Below are 15,575 nucleotides of genomic sequence, written 5' to 3'. Positions count from 1 at the left end.
AAGCCCCTAAGCTCTGACCACAGATCTGTCTTCATTGAGGCTCCCAGAGTTTGTGACTTGAAAATGGGTGGGCAGGCCGAGAAAAGATGCCTGTGTTGGCGTTATTCATTCTTTCATGATCCTACCAAAACAAAACAAACAAACAAAAAAACCCTACTAGTGTTTCCAGGAATGTAGCTCTGGAATAGGCTTGGCTTTGAAGACACCTGCTAAGCTCTCCACTCCTCAGGGCCCAGGCCCGGAACAGCAGCACAAAGAGGTGACCTTGTGCTCAGGAGCAAGGATCAATGGCACACAGGTGGCTTCTACAAGTACTCACAGGGGAGTCTCAAGTTCCCAACCAGAGCCTGTGAACCTGGGTTTTGTGTCCTCTATGAATGGGAAGAAGTGTTCCTGCTTGTGGAAAGGGCCAGCTGAAGTCCTACTGAGGGCCAAGTTAGAATAACACACTGATTAAATGTTGCGAGTTCCTCCCAAAAGGCACCGGGGTCGGATCATCTTATAGATAGATGTGTTGTGGCAACTGCTGAGGACCAAGTGAGAGGTGATTTAAAAAAAAAAAAAAGAACCTGGCAAAAAATTAAGCTAAACACAGTCACAATAAGCTGTCCTTGGAGAGCAGGTGACTTGCTGTCTGTTAAATACCAGACAGCAGGGAGGTAGTGTCATGGATCAGGCCTGTGTTAAAAGCTTGATTCTAGCCTGGTGCTATCATCTAAATGCCCCTTCCTCCTCTTCCTTTTCCTCCTCCTCCTCCTTCCCCTCCTTCTCTCTCTCTCTCTCTCCCCCTCCCTAGTGCTATCTCACTTGCTCTCCCCCACCCAGATGATGGCTCAGAACTGCTTGTAAGTCTAGCTTCAGGGGATCTAATGCCCTCTCCTGGTCTCTGTAGGCACTTCCTTCACACATGTGGTGCACATATATACACGCAAGCATACATACATACATGCACATAAATAAATAAATCCAAAAACTAATAAATAATCAAATCAAACTCAACCACCAAAGCTTCAGCAAGGGCAAGGTGCTGGTTTCAAGTATGATATATGACCATTATGTGAAAGACTGAATCCTCCCCTCAAGACAGCCTATGGACCACCCAAGAGGAGCAGATGGCGTTGCGACCTCTGTGGGATGGTATGACTAACTACAAGGTTGACTGGGTTTAAAGGGGTGAACAGACTGTCTCCCCAACTCTACTGTCACACCAAGCTTCTGACTTTTGGGGTGTGAGGAGTTTACCCACACACCAGACAGCCAATGGATTCTGCGGTAGCTAGCAGCTGGTCATCCTCTAATCCAGCTGTGACAGCATCCATCTGGAGATGATGCACAGGTCCACTCCTCCACCTCTAGAGACAAGTGTGATGCTCCCGCTTGTTGTATCCACCCCGTGAAGAGGGGCACCCATGACCCTTCCTTTGGTTGCAGCCCCTCTTAGAGTGATTTCAGCACTCAGGAAACGCTGACATAAACTTCTCAGTTTATGGCAAATGACATTCCAGAGGTTTCCAAAGAGTGCCTGACAGAGTAGGGAACAGAGGGGTGTGGAACTTCACACCCGAACTGGGGTGTCACACCCCAAGACTCCATTCTCAGCCATCTAGAAGCAAACACTGTGCTTTAGGGTTTTAGCCTTTGTTTATGTTTTGGGGGGATGTTTGTTTGTTTGTTTGTTTTCAACATAGGGTCTTACTGCCCAGCCCTGGTTAGCTTGGAACTTGTGTTTAGAAACCGCTGTTGTAAAAAAAAAAAAAAGAAAGAAAGAAAGAAAGAAAAAATGTTGCCTGAAGACAGGAGGAAAGCGCGGCATGCAGGCCTCATTTTGTGTCCCTGTGCATCCTTTACTTTGACTGAAGACAGAGCTAAAGCCACAGTCACTGCAGATTCCAGAAGCAAAAGCTCAGACAAGTCTCCTTATTCCCTTCCTGCACCCTCTAGATGAGGGCAATTACCCAGGAGAGTGAGGCTGTGCCCTAAAGGGCTAGCATCCTCCAGAGCCATCCTGTCCCCTCAGGCAATAAAGGTCACCTAGCAAGACAGGAGTTGGGACGATGGCCCAGAAGTCTGTACCTGGCCAGGATTTCTTACTGTGCACACCCTTCCTATTTAAACAGAAAGTGTGCATCAGTGCCTTAAAAGTGAACGAACGTGGGGTCCTGGAAGCCCTCTGTCTGTTCCTTTTCCCCATTGTAGCCGCCTTGAACACATCCTGCCACTCCTCCTTAATTGGTTTAACAGGGATGGGTGGCCTCACCTAGCCTGTGGAGGCAGTCACAGCTCAGTAAACAAACAAACGGACAAACAAAACCACTGGTTATACATAAGTCTTTCCAGTGACAGCCCCATTCCTAAGTCACCTCAGGAGAGCAGCTAGCAGTCAACTTATTAAATGCAAAAAGAAACTTATTAATTTGCAGATTCCAAGGGTTTTTTTTTTAAAAGTTGTGCCACAAGACATAAGGAGGGCGGCGGCAGAAAGAAACCAAATACACACTTCATAATATCCCAGCAACCCAGGGCTGCTGCAGGAACTAGCATAATATCCCAGCAACCCAGGGCTGCTGCGGGAACTAGCATAATATCCCAGCAACCCAGGGCTGCTGCGGGAACTAGCATAATATCCCAGCAACCCAGGGCTGCTGCAGGAACTAGCATAATATCCCAGCAACCCAGGGCTGCTGCAGGAACTAGCATAATATCCCAGCAACCCAGGGCTGCTGCAGGAACTAGCAACCTCCTTGCCCGCTGGGAAGGCCCATTCCAAACATCATTTCGGATAACGAAAATGAAATGTCCAACCTGGATCTTCCGCTTAGTCAAAATGCAAATAAAATCCTAGAGAGGGGTGTGGCACCGGAATGTTAGTAAAGGAGACACTGTGGAAAGAGGTTAGCCGCTGTACACCCACAGCCTCAACTCCCCTGCGGTAAACCCAGGAACCAGTCACCCAGAGGTGACTAAACAGAAGGAGAGACACAGAATGCCTGGATGGTCCTCAGCTGCTGCAGAGGTAGCAGGGTAGCCATTTCCAGAACAAGCCAGTGTTTCCTGGGCCATCTTGGACTACTTCCTGTATGAGAGAGTCACATTTTCATGTAGTCCCTACCTGGGGAATCGAGCCATTGTCTATCTTTATTTTATACTTTTTTTTCTTATTTGTATGTTCCAAGTCTTTATAAGTAACGAATTAAAATCTGTGTAAAGATATATACTATACATGTACAAATGTCACTGATGTAATAATGTATTAATTAAAAATTTAAATATGCTTAACAGTAAATACATGTTTATTATATACATTATATATAGTATCCAATATGCACTACAATAATGTAATAATATAATATTAAATAAAATTTAATATATTTAATAGTAAATAGATGTTTATTATATATATTATGTGCACATATACATATATTATCTAATATGTACTACAGAAGACCTCAGTCCATAACTCTTTTTTTTTTTTTGGTTTTTCGAGACAGGGTTTCTCTGTGTAGCCCTGGAACTCACTCTGTAGACCAGGCTGGCCTCGAACTCAGAAATCTGCCTGCCTCTGCCTCCCAAGTGCTGGGATTAAAGGCGTGCGCCACCATTGCCTGGCCAGTCAGTAACTCTTAAAAGACATGGCCACCTCCATATCCTTGCAGTATTTAGTATCTTTTAAAACTTCTAATTCTCAAGCCAGGCTTGGTGTCGTGAGTTTGAGGCTAAACTGACCTACATGGAAAGGTCCCGGCCAGCTGAGGCTACATAGTGAGAACTTGTCTCAACCCCTTCCCCGCCAATTTCCACAAATTCGCAAATTCTCTATTTTCTCCCCCTCTCTGTGGTAGTGGGCATAGGTCCCCTTACCAAGGGCCTTAGTTCCTTGGCCTGATGCTGGCTATCCACACTCGGTTCCTTCTTCCTCCATCTGTCTTACATGGCCCCTTCCTCATAGTCTCCTGAGACCCTTTACACACAACTCTACACTCACTGGACCAAAGGAAAGTCTTGGGGACACAGGGCTCTCTGTATATACCATCCGTCATTTACCATCAATGCCTGACTCTCCCTGGCAAGCATTCCGTGTCTCCTTCCTTCTCCTGAGCAAGTCTCTAAGCCATTTCTGCCCCCCAGAACCTGTAAGATTAGATGAGCCTCTGTCTGCCTCTGTTTCCCACTGATTATGCTGGGGCTGTGGGGCCACAGGGGGCAACCTTGTCACCAGGGTCTGATGCACACACACACATCAGGAGGCTCACAACCACCTGTAATTCCAGCTCAGGGGCTACAATGCCCTCTGGCCTCCTTTAGCACCCAGCACGTGCATGGTGCAGACAAACACATGTGGAAACACACACAATACACATAAATAAAAATAAATAAATCTTAAAAAAAAAAAAAAAAAAGCTGCGTTGTTTCTTGGGCTGAGGAGATGGATCGGCAGGTAGAGAGTTTGCCTCACAACTCCGAGGACCAGAGTTCCGGTTCCTAGAGGCCATGTAAATGGTGGGTCAGCATTGCAGGCTACCTTGTAATTTCAGTAGCCAAAAGGCAAATGCAGGAGATCCCCCAGAGCAATCTGACTAGCTAGACTGCCCAGCAGACGAGTTCTGGGTTCGACTGAGTGGGCCTGTTTCAATGTGACTAAGTGAAAAGCATTTGATGAAGGTTCCCAACAGGAACCCCAGGTCAACACCAAGGTTCTCACATTTGCACATATACACATCCCCATTCCCATCTGTGAAAACTCATGTATATACATGTACACACACACACACACACGAGAGAAAAAAAATTTTTTTGATGTCAAAATTTTATCTTACATTCACAATCCTCATGTTCTCAAAGTAAGGTTAGAATCACTTGCTGGGAACAGAGGAAGCCCTAGAAGAATATATAAACATCTCTCTGGAGAAGCAATTTGCCTCAAAAGTAGAGAGAAATATTCTCTATAGTAAAATAAACATACACGTATCATGGAAGAGAATGTAAAATTAATGTCAGTTTTAAAACAGGGCTGGAGTCTTCAAAGCAAGGTCACGGTGGGGTTGGGATTCAGTTATGGGCTGGGGTTACACAGAACATCTCTTCGGGCCAGAGGAGTGGCTGGGAAAGTTGGAGAAGACTGGTCCATCTGGGTCAAGGTTACTGCCAGCTGCTCAGTCGTTTTCCAGCTACTTCCCACAAGCCTAGTGCGCAGGGATCCCGGGTGGCCATTTCTGAAGTAGTAGCCCATGCATTACAGCCACAAAGACAGACATCGCCTCAGGCACACGATCAAGTTGCAAAAGGCTGGTGTTCCCACCACACTATGCAAGCTTCAGCAGGAACTTGTGACGTGGACGCCTGTCATTTGAACACAATTCCTTCCCACAGCGTGGGCCTCTAAGACTCAGACTTCAAATGGCGGAAAATTTAGAGCTTTTCATGGGGCAGAAACCTGCACAAGGTTCAATTACGTCTGATCACCAGGACAAACCAGTGAAACCTGTGAATCCCAGGTTTTCAGATGAAACCTTGTTGGCTTACATACCCATTACGCTCACATAACATGTTAAGTATCTAAGTCTGTGAACCACCTGGTTCTTGCCAAGTAGTCTAGGTTAGCATCGAACTCATGATTCTCTTGCCTCCACCTTTTGAGTGCCAGGATTACAGGTGTATGCCGTTATGCCCAGCCCACCTGTCCAGTTCTTTTTTAGATTAAATTTATCTATGTGTATGTTCATGTGTACAGACATGAGAATCGCACCGACCCAGTGGAAGTCAGAGGACAACTTATGGGAAACCATCCTCTCTTCCCACCATGCATCTCTAGGAAACAAATCAGGTCATGAGACTTGGCAGCATCCCTACCCACTGAGCCATCTCACCAGCTCTAATTCTCATTCTCTCTCTCATTTTCAATGTTAAGGATGACACCTAGAACCTCAGGCAAGCTAGGCAAATGCTCTGTCCCACTGAGCTAAACTGCTAGCCTCCATCTGTTTAATTCCCAGGCCCTTGCTCTAAACGCTACGAGAAACTGTTTGCATCCACGTTTGCCAAGAACAGCTCACCAGACACCTGAAACCTTGAGTGTCTCAGGTAATGGCCACTCATTAGATGTGCCTCACTTAGCTGGGAAAAAAACCCCAAAAAAACAAAAAAAAAACACTTCACTGGTTTCCAAATGACAGATGAGTTACCTCATTCGAATCCCAGTCACCACACACAAGGAGAAAAGCTCCAGGAGGATGATTTCACCCCTGAAGTGGGAGTTCCTCCCCCCCAAAGCAGAGGCACATATTATCATTTCATCAACTCTTAAAGGAAAGGGTATTTATTTATTTATTTATTTATTTGGAATTGTTTTTAGATGGAGAAGTAAGTGGGGAAAATTGGGGATTTTGGTGGTTTTCCCCCAGAAAAAATTTCTCATGAAGCAGACTGAGAACAAGATCCTGGTGTATGTACTTCCTTGAGCAGCCGCAGGTCAGCCTCAAAGAGAAACACCTGTACATACATTGTATGGTACACCCTGCCCACTGGAGGCTGCCCAGGACCACTTGAGATGAAATCAGGAGCCACTTCATTCTAAAGGCTTTGGTGGGCTGGAGAGATGGTTCAGAATTTAGAAGTACGCATTGCTTTTGTGGAGGACCAGAGTTCAGTTCCCGGGAATTGTGTCAGGCAGCTCACAGCTGTCTCTCGGAGTTTTACCTCTGATCTGATGCCTCTGAGGGCACATAACCACTCATCCACCCACCCCCACCCCCACAATTAAAAAGTTAAAATCTTTTGAAAATAAAATAAAGGCCTTTAGGTGAGCCAGAGGTGTGGTTTGGTAGAAGACAGCTTGCCTAGAATGTGCAAAGCCCTGAGGTCTGTCCCGAGGAATGAAAACAAAAAACAAAACAAAACAAAAGTGTATGGGGGTGGGGTGGATCCTTCTGTAAGCAACACCGTATGGGCAAAAGGCTGGGCTGGTGCCCAAGCCCCAGGTTCTGGTTTCTGAAGTCCCTGGGTCTTTCCTAGGGTTGCCTCAGTTTATCTGTTCTGTTTTTATTTTGAGACAGGGTTTCCTGCAACCTAAGCCAGCTTCAAACTGGCTATGTAGCCAAGGGTGACCTTCTGTGCCAGGCTTATGCAATGGTAGGAACAAACTCAGGGCTTCTGGAATGGTAGGCAAACCCTGCCTACTAACGTCCCAGCCCAGATTTCTCAAACCACACAATGGGGTGTGCATGCAAACAGTAGAACAGATCCCAAGATGAAGTCTGCTCCTGACAAGAGCCATTCATAACCTTTATTTGTACTTTCCATACCACAGAGGCTGCAAGACTTGGGGACCCAGGTTCTATCGGCCCAAGGTCCATCAAAACCCTTAATCCACTCTGGAAGGCACACACTGCCCCACCACAGGCAACACCCAAATCCAGCCAGACAGCCAAGGATTAACCAAGAGGACAGTCCATTCAGACAGGAAGGCTTTGCTGGCCCTCCCTCTGAGATCACCAACCTCCTTAGCAGCTGATGCCTCTGTGGACGTCAGTCTCCCTTTGGCTTAAGGGTCCATCATTTCTCCTTGTTAGAGAAAGATGTATCTTGAGAGCAAAAACCGGCAACTTGAAACAAATGATAATGAGGACCAGCTAACACTGTGTGCTAGGTGATACTAACCTAATTTGTCTCACTTAATCTAGCTTGGAGCAGATCCATCAACTTTATTTTACAGAGGAAATGGAACACCTGAGGAGTCGAGCAACCTACCAGAGGCCACCCAGCCGGGAGGCAGCGAGAAGTTTGGAATGTGAACCCAGCCACTCCAGAAAGCAAGCTACTTCAACTCTCCAGCAATAAAGAACTACATCGTAAATAACTACCTTTAAGAGGGTTATCAACATAAATCTCTCGGTGCTATTCAGTGATGGAGAGAGGATCTTGGAGCTGTTGTGTATCCACTTAGCTGCTAGAGACAGAAACGTGCTGTCTCTGATGTAATATTTCCACAGTATAATAAAGGCTTGATTTGGGGACAGGGACTGCGGGGTGGGTGGGTCTGGAAACAGCATGAGCGTCCCTCCCTGAAGGTTGTCAGAGCCTATGGCATCCCTGCTTTAGAGACTTATGCTGCACAAAGGACCACTAGGGTAGGAAAGTAACCTGGAAAACTGTAAGGCTACAAAATGCAAAAGGTCAATTACAGGGGATTAGAAAGACTGCAAACACAAGTGCCTGAGTTTTAATTCCCAGCATCCATGTAAAAGCCGACCATGGTTAAGAGTGCCAGTACACCTGATGCTGATGGGAAGAGAGAGAAATGGATCCCAGGCCTCAATGGCTAGGCAGTCGAGTGGAAAGGCCCAGTCTCAGGTTCATCCAGACACCCTGTCTTTTTTATTTTGTTTTGTTTTGTTTTGTTTTGTTTTGTTTTGTTTTGTTTTGTTTTGTTTTGTTTGAGAGAGGGTTTCTCTGTGTAGCCCTGGCTGTTCTGGCACTCCCTCTGTAGACCAGGCTGGCCTCCAACTCACAGAGATCCACCTGCCTCTGTCTTCCTAGTGCTGGGATTAAAGGCCACCACCACCTGGCTGAAACCTTTAAGGGATTAAGGGAGAAAGAATGATAGACAGACAGCCCGTTTCATCTTCTGGCTTCCACAGGTGTGTACCTAAATACACACACACACACACACACACACACACACACACACACACACAGCCAAATACAAAACCACAAGCCTAGCTGGACATGGTGAGTGAAGCCTGCCATCAAGGAGATGAGGAGTTCAAGGCCATCCTCGACTATGTAGTGAGTTTGAAGCCAACCTGACCTCCCTGAGACCCTGTCTAAAAGATGAGGCCGTATTATTCGATATTATTAAATTATGGGAGATACCTAGAGTTGTCAAGGTCTTAGAGACAAGAGAGCAGTTATCAGGGGCTAAAGTGGGTAAGGGGGACTCCATGCTTGGGGTAAAGGGTGCTACTTTTCAGACAGCATCTGTCTTGCTGAGTCTGGCTCCTTTACACATTACGAAATTCTAAAAACTGATATTGCCCCTGAGGCTCAAACAGTTAGGCAGTTAGCCCAAGGTCACTCAGCAGGGAAGGAAAAAAGACTGGAAAGGTGGCTCAATGGTTAGGAGCACACACTGCTCTTGGAGGGAACCGGTTAGGTCTCAGCACCAGCGCAGAGCGGCTCACACTACCTTAACTCTAAATGCCAGCACTACCCATATGTACACAGACAAATAACTTAAAAAACAAAAAGGAGAAATTTTGTTATTGTGTTTTGACACAGGGTCTGTCTATGCAGCCCTGGCTGTCCTGAAAACTCGCTATGTAGCTTGGGCTGGCTTTGATTTTTGTTTGTTTGTTTGGTTTTTGTTTTTCGTTTTTCAAGACAGGGTTTCTCTGTGTAGCCTTGGCTGTCCTGGAACTCACTCTGTAGACCAGGCTGGCCTCGAACTCAGAAATCCGCCTGCCTCTGCCTCCCAAGTGCTGGGATTAAAGTCGTGCGTCACCACCACCCGGCTTAGGCTGGCTTTGAACTCAGAGATTTATCTGCCTCTGCCTCCTGCATGCTAAAATTAAGGTATGTGCCACCATGCCAAGCTGAAACTAAAACCCAGTCCTGAGCTAGGGGATGCCACTCAGCAAGGGAGCTTGACTCCCTGGAAAAGCCTGTGGAGTGATCCTGCCCTACCCTGCAAGGGGCCTGGCTCATCCTCACCCCCAGTGTGAATGTCATCCTCTCCCAAAGTTTCAACAACAGATATGCTTTCCCTTCCCTGTTAAGAACACACTGTTCCAGCCTCTGAAACGAGAAAAAGCAATGTCCCGTGTAGAGCCAAGGGAGCAGAGTGGTCCAGTAGAGCCCCTGGAGACCCCCTGATGCCATCATGACCCCTCTTGTTTCCTGCAGGTTTCAGTAATGGGGGGGGGTCCCCAATTCCCTTCAAACACCAAACCACATCTCATGAAATCTCTGTCAGGCGAATTACAGTCCCCAAGGAGGTCATGGGGACTCAGTAGCAAAGAGAGGGGCACCTCCTTTGGCCATAGAGAAGGCACCAAGTCAGCAGGGGCTGAGACAGAGAGGGGTACAGGAAAAGTAGGGATGGAAGGGTATGCAAGGGCTTCCATTCCCTCCCCGGGAGTCTCACACATGTCACTCAGCAAAACAGACCAGAAAGCTGATGGCAGTCACAAAGCCAGGGAAAGGGAAGCAGAAGGCATACTTGGGACAGCAGCTCGGCAGAGATCACTGGGAACTGAGACATCAGCCTAAGGTCACCCTGCAAAAGAGACAGGGCAGGGCAAGAGTAGGAAGATGAGAGCAACTTCTTCCTTGGAAAACTTATTCAGGACACTCCCTTTGTACTGGTGAGCTGGTCAGTGGCTCTCAAGGATGCCTCTGCCCTCAAATCTTGCCACTGATTGAAAAAAAAAGTTCATGTTTGGAAGCACAAGTGTGTAAGTGTGTGTGTGTGTGTGTGTGTGTGTGTGTGTGTGTGTTTTAGGCTGGATGAAGACCTCAGTACTACTGTGCCCCCAGCAACACCTGTCCATCTTATTTTAAGACAGGGTATTATTTATTTTTTGTTTTATGAGGCAAGGTTTCTCTGTGTAGCCTTAGATGTCCTGGAACTCACTTTGCAGACCAGGCTGACCTTGAACTCACATAGCTCCACCTGCCTCCGCCTCCAGAGTACTGAGATTAAAAGTGTGCACCACCACTGCCTGGCAAGACAGGGTATTATTATTTAATATTTCTAATTTCTTTGCCAGGTGGAAATGGTGCACCTTTCATCCCAGCATTTGGAAGGCAGAGGCAGGTGGATCTTGAAGTTGGAGGCAAAGCCTGGTCTACAGAGTGAGTTCCAGGACAGCCAGGGCCACACAAAGAAACCCTATCTTGAAAAACAAGAAAAGAAGAAGAAGAAGAAGAAGAAGAAGAAGAAGAAGAGGAGGAGGAGGAGGAGGAGGAGGAGGAGGAGGAGGAGGAGGAGGAGGAGGAGGAGGAAGAGGAAGAGGATGAAGAGGAAGAAGAAGAGGAGGAGGAGGAAGAAGAAAGAGAAAGAGACAGATGAACAACAGAAGCTTTTTAAAAAATTGATAAGGATGTGTCTGTCAGTATACACCTTGAGTATGTTGGCTCCCCTGGAGGGGAAGTTACAGGCTGCTGTGAGCTGTCCAAGGTGGGTGCTGGGAACCAAACTCTGGTTCTCTGGAAGAGCAGAAAGTGCTGTGCTTCACTGATCCATCTCTCCAGCCCATTATTATTATTATTATTATTATTATTATTATTATTATTATTATTATTATCATTATTTTACATGTGTATAGTGTGGAATGTGCTACAGCACACACACACACACACACACACACACACACACACGTGGTGGTCAGAATAAACTTTGTGGAGACAGTTTTCTCCTTCTTTATCTGGGTTCTGGGTCCTCAGGCTTGCATCTTTGAGCAGCAAGCACCTTCTCCTGCTGAGCCATCTTGGCAGCCCAAGGCAGGCTATTATTATTTAGAGCTCACCAATTAGGCTTGGCTTGCTGGCCAGTGAGTCCCTGCGACCTGCTCTCTGCCTTTGTATTTGTTGGGACTGTTACACACCAAGGGTGGTCTTCATTGTCTAAACATTTCTAAACATGGGCTCTCCGGCTAGTACTCAGGTAAAGCGTGTTCCACCAAACCATCTCCCCAGCCCTTGAGAAAGGATCTTTGCATTTGAGCTAATGAATGACTTTATGACTAATGACTTCAATTACCTAAATGACTTTAACTAATGAAGTTCAGAACGACTTCCTCCTGCTTACAAGAGACACAACAAGCCACACAGATGGGAGGAGATGGCCATGTGAGGACAGAGGCATATGAGCGAGAGCCTCATATGCCTGTCCATTGGCAGCTAGGAGAGGCAAGGTCTTCCCCCAAGGTCCTGGAGGAGACAGGAACCTGCTGGAACTCTGACTTCAAACTTCTCATTCCTGAATAGAAATCTGTTGTTTTAAGGCACAAAACTGGTGCTCCTTTGTTACATCCAGCAGCCACAGGAACCAACACAGCAACCTAGTAGGAGCTGAAACCCAAGCAAGGTGCTCCCTCTGAGTTCTCTACTCTCCTCCTCTAGTTTTCTGTAAACAAAATTAATTTCCCTTCAGGAGCGGAGCTCCTAGTTGGAGCTGCCTCATCCATCCGCTGGCCAGCAGATCATACTCAGCACACCCAGCACAGGGAACCAGCATCCTTCTCAAGCACCCTGCTCCAGCAGCAGCCTGACCCCTCACCCATCCTCAAAGCCTTGAGAGTTTGCATGCATATTCAACCGGAAGGGGAACTTTCTTAGGCCCCAGGGACGGCCCTGGCCCTGGGGAGAGTAGAGTGAACTGTATTTTGGTGCACCCCACAGAAAGTCACACAGAGTGTTTGGGTGCAAAGAGAGATCCGGGAGGTTCCCGGTTGATGTTTTTTTTCCACCTTGAAACTGACAGCGTTTCTGATATGATGGCTGGGGAATTCCACCAGCCACTTCAATGACCATTCAGTTTGATCGTTGAACGGCAGGACCAAGCAGAGATCTGCAATGAGCGCCGATTCCAGATAAAGCTGGTGTTTTTCTCGCTGCCAAAACAAGCCAGGCTTCTGCTGTCCTCCAGGCTGGCCGCTAGTCATTCATTACTGAAACACGTGCCCTGCTCAGGGTTCTCCTTGCCCATCCTCCAGGGGCACTAACCTTCTGGACCAGCCCTACTCTCAGACCTCTTGGGAAGCACGGGGTCCCTGGGGAGTCACGGAAGCTTTCTTAAGGTCCCCTCTTAAAGAGACATTTGCTGGGGTGCTGGACCCACGGAGGCGAAGTGGGGAACTACTCTAAACAAAAACAATTGTGAAATGAGCAGCCAAAGGGGGAATTGCTTCATACATGGTACATTCACTTCCCTCTCCTACTGTGCAGTTGAAGAAAAACCCGCAGCAAAGCAGGAAGCAACCCCTCACCAACCGCGACCACTCTGGCTCCTCTTTGCGCCCATTCCCAAAAGCCTGTTCTTTCCCCACCCGCCTTGTTCTTAGCATAGTCTCTAGTCCTGGTGGGACCTTAGCATCAATTCGACGCAGCTGAGCCAGAGACGGGATGGGTCCACAGCAGATTTGTATGTAAACCCGGCAAGTTTGTAAGAGAAAGTCCCTATGGTATAGAATTAAACAGCCAAGAAGACTGTGTCCCAAGCCTCAGAGGGCATCTGGGGGTGGCCTTCTTCAAGTCCTGCTACAGAGGCTCCACTGACTGATGAGGCTGCAAGCTGACAGGTCCCTGCTCCTGTCAGAGCCTGGACCCAATGGAAACTGCTCAGAGGACCCCAGATCCCATCTGCAAATGGGAGGGATTTTTTAAGGGAGCTAGATGAGGCCCGTATGTGGGCGCTTCACACCCTGACATTGCAAAGCCCATCCCCAGCCTCCACTCTTACCCCAGAGTACCCGGGTCCTCCCCTGCCATTTGTCCTGTCCTGGAGTCTCTACCTGTCCGCCACCAAAGTGGATGGCCACCTTAGTAGTACCCCTATCCTGGGGCCCACTAAAGGTCATGCTGGTCTCCCTATCTCTTAAGGATGAGGTGCAGAGGAGGAAGTATAAATAAGAACAGGAAACTAAATTAAAAAAAAAAAGGAGCCCCATTCAGGCTGATTTACCGGCAAGAGTATTAAAAAAAAAAAAAAAAGTCCGGAAATGCAAAGCTGGAGGCGGTTTTGCCGCCTTAACCCGGGCTCAGCCGCAGATCTGTAGTGATCTAGTCCTCGTATGGGTCCAAAACTCTGCGGCAAGCTGCACAGGCAGTGGGGAGAGAGAGGGAAGGGGGGCCCAGAAACGTCAGTGTCTGCCCCTAGCCAGTCCTGACCCTCCGTGAAGAGGCTGGGAGGACTGCAGGGCCAGGGTGCAGAGGATCTTGACGCTCCCCTGTCCCCACGCCTGGACTGGCAAACCCTGCTCCGGCTCAACCTCACCGCATTATCCAGACGCCTAGACCACAACACGGACCTCACTGCCCGGCCGGAGAGCCCCTGTCCGGAGATCGGGGTGCACAGAGACAGGTGAAAGGGTGATGCTGGTACAGGGAGAGATGCTGGCACAGAGGACGACCGAAACCCAGACCCTGGTCCCCACAGACCCGCTCCGGAGGGATCCACTGTCCCCTTGCCAGACGCCAGGAGGCGCCCAAAGTCAAGGCGCACTGGCTGTGTGTGCTGGGAGCGTGTGGGAGAGCGGCCCCGCGCTCCCTGAACCCCCTCCCCACCTTCCGACCCAGTCTTCTTCCCACCTCTGCGGTATCCCGCGGTAATCCATCGAGAGCACTTACCGGTCCAGCAGCTTGGCCCGCGGAGCTGGCAGCCCCAAGGCTAGGCGCGAGTGAGCCAGAGGCGGGGCGCGCAGCGGGACAGGCCCGCCTACTGACAGTCCGCACTCTCCACTTCCCACTTTGTTTCCTTTCTACAGATAACAGGAAAAACAACTGGTCCCCTATGCCTCTCCAGCCCCGCCCCAAGCCTAGCAGGCCCTGCAAGGGTAGTGCCGCAGGTGCCTCTGAACCCCGAAGCACCTCGCACTGTTCAAAAACAAAGTCTTCTCTTGATGCAAAGGCACACTGCCAAATAAAGGTCCGGAGAGCCCTGGGCATCGCCACAATCACTCAGAAAACAACAAAGCAAAAAAAAAAAAACCTGGATAGGCCAGACTACAGGGTGAGTGGCTACAGTCTTAGGCGCTCTAGAAGCCAGTGCAGAAGAGTGACAGAGACAGCCTGCAAGTCTCAAAGGTCCTTTAAGAACATTAACTAGGCATGGTCGCACTCGCTTTGAATCTCAGCACTTGGGCAGAGACACATAGGTCTCTGAGTTCTAAACCAGCCTGGTCTATGTATTGAGTTCCAGGACAGTTAGGGCTAAAGAGACCCTCATCTCAAAACTAAAGAACATCCAGCGTTTGGCTGGGTACTGTGGAGCATACCCACTCTAATCCTAGCACTAGGGAGTCAGAAAGCCAAACAGATCTCTGTGAGTTCGAAGCCATACCTTTCTAGGGTCCCCTAGGGAAGGTGAGGCTAGCTTAACTCCTTTTTAACTCAGGCCGGGAACTAAAGTGAAATAAAAAAAAAAAAAAAACAAGGGCTGGAGAGATGACTCAGTGGTTAAGAGACTCTTCCAGAGGTCCTGAGTTCAATTCCCACCAACCACATGGTGACTCACAACCATCTGTAATGGGATCCGATGCCCTCTTCTGGTGTGTCTGAAGACAGCTACAGTGTACTCACATACATAAAATAAATAAATCTCTAAAAAACCAATAACAACAACAAAAAAAAACAAAAAAGCCTTTTGTTTTGTTTTGTTCTTTTGTTTTTGAGACAGGGTTTCTCTGTATAGCCCTGGCTATCCTGGAACTCACTGTGTAGACCAGGCTGGCCTCAAACTCAGAAATCTGCCTGCCTCTGCCTCTCAAGTGCTGGAATTAAAAAAGCCTTTTTTTTTTTTTTTTTTTTTTTTTTTTTTTTAAAGATAAAGTCTCACTATGTATCCCTGGCAGTCCTTGAAC

General features: G+C 47.9%; 1 protein-coding gene across 6 annotated transcripts in view; it reads right to left on the bottom strand.

Moving 5' to 3' along the window:
- The window catches only part of Pik3cd (phosphatidylinositol-4,5-bisphosphate 3-kinase catalytic subunit delta), a 48,044-nt gene extending 33,552 nt beyond the window's left edge, over nucleotides 1–14,492 (bottom strand). For all 6 annotated transcript variants that reach the window (XM_076933718.1, XM_076933721.1, XM_076933720.1 and 3 more), the window contains exon 1: nucleotides 14,344–14,492. The gene's annotated coding sequence lies outside the window, so the exon portion shown is untranslated. The remainder of the gene's footprint in view (nucleotides 1–14,343) is intronic.
- Nucleotides 14,493–15,575: the final 1,083 nt, after the last annotated feature.

This window comes from Arvicanthis niloticus, chromosome 5 (genome assembly GCF_011762505.2).
Source record: "Arvicanthis niloticus isolate mArvNil1 chromosome 5, mArvNil1.pat.X, whole genome shotgun sequence".
Classification (NCBI taxonomy): Eukaryota; Metazoa; Chordata; class Mammalia; order Rodentia; family Muridae; genus Arvicanthis; species Arvicanthis niloticus.
The sequence above is the reverse complement of the archived record's forward strand: the minus strand, read 5'-3'. Positions and strand labels throughout refer to the sequence as shown.